The sequence below is a fragment of the Wolffia australiana genome, chromosome 14 (genome assembly GCF_029677425.1).
Source record: "Wolffia australiana isolate 7733 chromosome 14, ASM2967742v1".
NCBI lineage: Eukaryota > Viridiplantae > Streptophyta > Magnoliopsida > Alismatales > Araceae > Wolffia > Wolffia australiana.
This window is the reverse complement of record NC_135848.1, coordinates 5587876-5593619: the sequence shown is the minus strand read 5'-3', so window position 1 is coordinate 5593619 and position 5744 is coordinate 5587876.

Below are 5744 nucleotides of genomic sequence, written 5' to 3'. Positions count from 1 at the left end.
CGCCACCGCGTGCCATCCCCGCGCGCCGCCGTGCGCCTCCGCACGCCGCGGTCGCGCGGCGCTGCGCGGGAGTTCGTCGCGCCCGACCTGGCGTCCCGCTTCATGCGTCAACCAGGGCGGACAACGCCCGAGCGCCTGTTCGATATCACGCCGCTTTCGCCGCCACGAGCAGAATTACCTGCAGCCTCTACACGCACTGCGGTGCTGAGGTATACCTGAACCTGTGGTGTCGGCGTGTTCTCCGCTCAGTATTTTCGGGAAGTTTCCACCGCGTCAGAATTAGACCTGGATTTCCTCTTCTTCTCTCCTTTTCTCGAGTGTTTCTTCGCGACGTGAATTCGAGGTATTGATTTCGGTGCTTAGGCATCGTCGCGGTGGGGGAAGACAGTACTCCCGCCCTCGATAAGGGTCGGAGCTGCACCACCAGATTTCATCGGTTTTAAGTCCGAGAATCGACCGTGATTTCTGTGGATTGTTTTATCCCTTACCCATTCCTACCCATAGCCTCGTCGTCCGCCCTAAATCGTCCATCCCATAGTCGTCCTACGTCAGCTTCGTCTTTTTTTCAGCTATTCATTTATGTTGGATCTATCAATTGAGCCCTGATATTTATAAAATATGACTTTAAACTCACTTCATCCAAGCGAGGCGGATGGAAAGAAAGTGTGGCTTTGAAGATCCATCAAGGGTATTATTTGGCTATCTTCATCACATCAATCCGAGACCGGCGATCTGCTCATATCTTTCTCCACAAACGTTGGATTGAGCTGATTCTTGTCCCATTGGATGCGGAACGTTTTGAATCTATTGGAAACGACTCCAAGAACGCATCCAATGGATTATCCTGGCTTATCTTACAGAGGATTCAAGATTCAGGGTAAGCTTTTAGTTTTGAAATTTCTTTTCCAAAATACAGACGTTCTATTAGCCCAAACATGGTCAAATCTGGGCTTCAATTACTCTTCTAGGGTAGCTGAACAATACGATATAATTTAATTTCTATTATCCTATTTTTTTTGCCATAATTTTAATGTTTTAGCAGCCTTCGCCGCAAAAAAGAATCACAAAAACTCGCGGCCTGCAATCCAATGCGGGGCGCTGAGTCACCTAGGCTACCTGGCTGGCCGTTTGTTGTGTGAAAGATGTCAGATGGCCAGCAGGCGGGCAATAGCGAGCTGGCGCCGCCAGCTTGCCAGTTATTTGACGTGCTTGCCATGTCAAATAATGGCTTGCTGAGTGCGCCAATTGAATGATCCATCCCAATCGTTGAAACCGACAGCCTGGATGGATCCAACGGACTAAAGAAAACAAAAATAAAAAAGAAAAAAATTTAAACAAAACCCAAGAATGTTTACCTTTGACGCCACGGCGCGAATTAAATGCCACAACGGACGAGCTATTCTATCCATCTACCCGAACCATTGCCAGTGACATGTGTCACAACGGCAGCAGTTCAGATGATGATCCTTCGGTGGACCTGACGATCGTTCAAAAAATAGAGCCGCTGGCATTAAATGTCGACAGCCTATATAACGCCCCTTTTGGCCTCGATAAAATCATGATGATTCTGTCAGATCCGACGGCCGTGATCGGATCTGGCTTCTCAAATTGATCCAATCGCAGCCATCGGATCGGCCACATCACCCGATGGGGAGGGAAGTCTTAACGCCACCGACAATTCATTAAATGCATTGCCGATCAGTTCACCCCCTACCGCGCCCACAAATGTTGACTGTTCCACGCGTTCTCAATCATTCATTTCTCATCGGGACTACCACATGGAAGGCTTAGATCAGCCCACGTCGATGCCACCTCACTACTCAGCAAATTCTGCTGACGTGGCCAAGGCGAACCGAGCTAATTCAACTCTTCTGAGCCGAGTTGTCTCGAACCGAGTCGACTCAGATTAAGTCGACTCGATTGAGCACAACCGAGTCGACATTGGCCGAGTCAACCTGGTCGACTCTGCCAACTCTGACTGAGTCGACCGGGTCGAGTCGACCAGGTTGACTTGGTCAATCTTGACATAGTCACCCGGTCAACTTGGTCACCCCTCATTTTGTCGCGCTGGATGATTCAGTCCCCTCATACCGAATCGTCTAGGTTGACTTGGTCAACTCTGACCAAGTTGACCAAAGTGATTTGGTAAACTTTGACTGAGTTGACCAAGCTGACTCGCTTAGTCTGGACTGTTTTGACCAGGTTGACTCTGTCAACCTTGACTGGGTCAACAAGGTTGACTCGATCAACCCGGCTTTGGTCAACTCTGACCATGCTGACCACAGTGATTTGGCCACTATTGACTGGGTTGACTAGGTTGACGTGGTCACTCTAGATCATGTTGACCAGGTGTACTTGGTCAATCCTGACTGTGTTGACCAGGTTGACATGGTCAACCCTGATCTGGTTGACTCGATCAACCCTGATCAGGCTGACTCAGTCAGCCCTGCGGGCGTTGACTAGGTTGACTTGACACAGTCACCCCTGATCCGGTCGGACAGGTAAACTCGATCAACCCTGATCGAGTATACCCAGACGACCTCAGGCATATATACTTGGGACATTCGGACGACTCTAGCTGAACTAACTCGGGTACTCTAACCCCCCCTTTCCCATCTGAAGACCGGACTGGCATTGATGGGCCAGTCCGAGAGGTCTTGACCGATATGGGGAAAGTGGCATTTACATCTTCCATCGAAGTTGTCCCTCCTACTTTAGATCACCTCGCACCACGTGGACTAGGCATGGAGGATTAGTGAGCATCGACAGAGCGTGGCAATGCACTTGCTAGGTAATCTTCTTGGAGACCACCATCGACGACCTGGGCGGCAAAAGTGGCGGAGACTACGCACACAGCTACCACTCAACCCCTACCAAGATCACACTTCCCCCACTTTATGATGACACGACCCCAAAGCGGGGTTACATTGACTCCGAGGGTTTGAGAGTTGTTGCCTTCTCTAAAGAGGAGGTCTCACGAATGGCTGCACCATTTGGCTACACCTTGATAGGGCAATTCGCGACAAAGCACCCACTTAATGACGACATCCTTAGGGTATATGTAGCGCTTGGGTACTTCATCGGTCCGGTGGTTATTGGAGCACGTAACCATCAGAGTGTCTTCATTTGCTTCCAACAAGAAGTGGACTTTAGGAAGGCTTGGAGTCATACCACATTGACAAATAGTGGTTCCATGATGCACACTTATCGATGGATAGCCGAGCAGACTAGCAGCGTACGGGAACATTGCCCCCACTTTGTACCGATATGGATTGGTTTCCCAGGGCTCCGACCACATCTCTTCACGCCCACTGCTCTAGAGTCCCTACCTAGTGCTGTTGGAACATTTATACGTCTTGACAAAGATTTACATTTGTTCAGCCGCCCCAAATATGCGAGGGTATGTGTAGAGATTGACCTTTTAGAGCCCATCCACCGCATGATCCTCATTCGCAATGGGGATGAACTGATTCAATAGCCTATAGTGTACGAGAACCTTCCACAGTTCTGTACGCATTGTATCTTTCTAGGTCATACACTTCATACATGTTACCAAAGGGCGTCGCCCACTACCATGACCCCCTTAGAGGAGTACCTCCCACCTTTGCCTTATAACAACTACATCATAGAAGCACAATCTACTTCTCAAGGGCATCGCCCCACCCAGCGACTGCCTCCGAGTAGACGCCCCGCCCCCGCACCGCATGGTGTGCCTGCTACTACCCCTCACCTACCTAGTGACTCTATGTCGGTCAAGCCTGTCTCGGCTAAACATACAGCTTTAGGGTCACAATGGGTGAAGAAGGGGGTTAACAAGTGCCCACAAACCCTACCCCGTCCCCCGGATGTTCCCCCTATCAGCATTCAGCCGGGCAAGGGTAAGGAGGTACAAGCACCCACTAGTACCTCCAATACCTTTGCCCTCTTAGATCTAGAATGCCCTGTGGGAGACTTCGTGGAGGTTGGGCAGAGTCGTTCAAGTCTCCCTAGTACTTCCGGCCATACACCCACCCGTCCCTCACCAGTCCCCCATTCCTTATCGTCCCCTTGTTCTACACCCTCTCGCCTCTCATCAGTCCACCATCCTCCATCTTCATCATTCCCACCAACTTGGTCCCCTTCACCTCGCTCACCTCCACCTTCATCTTCCCATCCTTCCCCTACGTCTCCCCCCTAGTGCCCCCCTCCCCTCCACCGGCTTCACCTCCATCCCCTCCCTCCTCCACTATCTCACCGTCCACTCCTGCACACTGCCCTCCTTGCTCTTCCCCCGCGGACCCACTCCTCCCTATACCTCGCTCACCCCCCCTCCCCTCGCTCACCACCCATTCCCATCCCTAGCTTACCGCCCCACCCTAGCCACACTCCTCCCCCACCTGATATACTTACCTCCATGCCTGACCTCCATCCATCACATATCTTTTCAAGCAGCCAGAATGCTTGACTAATCGTTAGGCTTCACTCACTAGTTCGGAGGACACTTGTGGATGTACTAGTGGTTGGGCTTCCACCGGAGAGGAGGAGGACGATGTCTCTTTCTCTGAGGATGCAGACGTGGATGCCTCTCCCCCTCCGGGACATCATTCGGATGCCTCCCATACACGCCACATATACAACACCCGATTGAGGGTGTGTCATGTGAGCCTGTAGCTTTATGATTCCAAGTCTTGTTTAGAATTGTAGAGGGGTTGGTAACCCTCTAACCCAGTCACATCTCCTCTCACTAATAAAAAAGCACAACTTAGGGATAGTCGGGCTTATCGAACTGATGACAACATCGGATCATTCCCACTCCATAGCAAGTAAACTCAAAATGGATCATGTTTATTGCCATTCCTCATAAGCTCTGGCTTCTTCAGAAGTGAGATTATTCGTTGGTGCTACTGGCTGAAGGGACCCGGTACGTCACTTTTGACGTACTCTACTCCCTGAAGCCTTACTCGCTTACTGTCATTTACGCTGCAAATAGACAACTAGAGCAGGAGGCCCTCTGGGAGGAACTCGCCTTACATGCCCATTCCCACTCACTGCTTGTTGATCTCCCTTGGTTTATAGCTCGGGATTTCAACTACAAAGGGGCAGTTAGAGAGCGCCAGGGGGGGCGCCCACCTCGGTCACGATCTATGCAAACGTTTAACAACTTTATCCATCAGGGGTCACTAGTGGAGCCGCCTACCATAGGTGAGTAGTGGACCTGGTGTAATGAATGTCAGGCAGATGCGCGTATGTATGAACGGCTTGACCATTGTTTTACTAATAGTACCGCACTAATGCATTGCACCATCACGATTGAGATCCTACCAGGATATTACTCGGACCACTCACCGATCCTCCTCCTCCTAGACTCCAGCAACCGAGTCCGCCGCCCTCCATTCCAATTCCAAGCCATGTGGTTAGAGCACACTGACTTCCATCGTTATGTACGAAGCCATTGGCATGTGTAATTCCAATTACACATGCTAATTTAAATGCTAATTTAATCGTTGTATAATTCCAACTTATACAATAAACTCACATTAATTTGTTCATCTAACTTAATAGAACTACAGATGGTGAGTCCAAGATCGAACCACAAGGAGGGGGGTGTACTTAGATTAGATTCCTTTTTATAGGTCTAAGAGTTGAATTGCAGAGCTAATCTCGGATTGACCGTTTAAAACTGCTGACCATCACTGAAATTTACTGGCCTGCAATAGCGATCATAATATGGTTCTAATGCTAAGAAAATCCAAACTATTTGATAT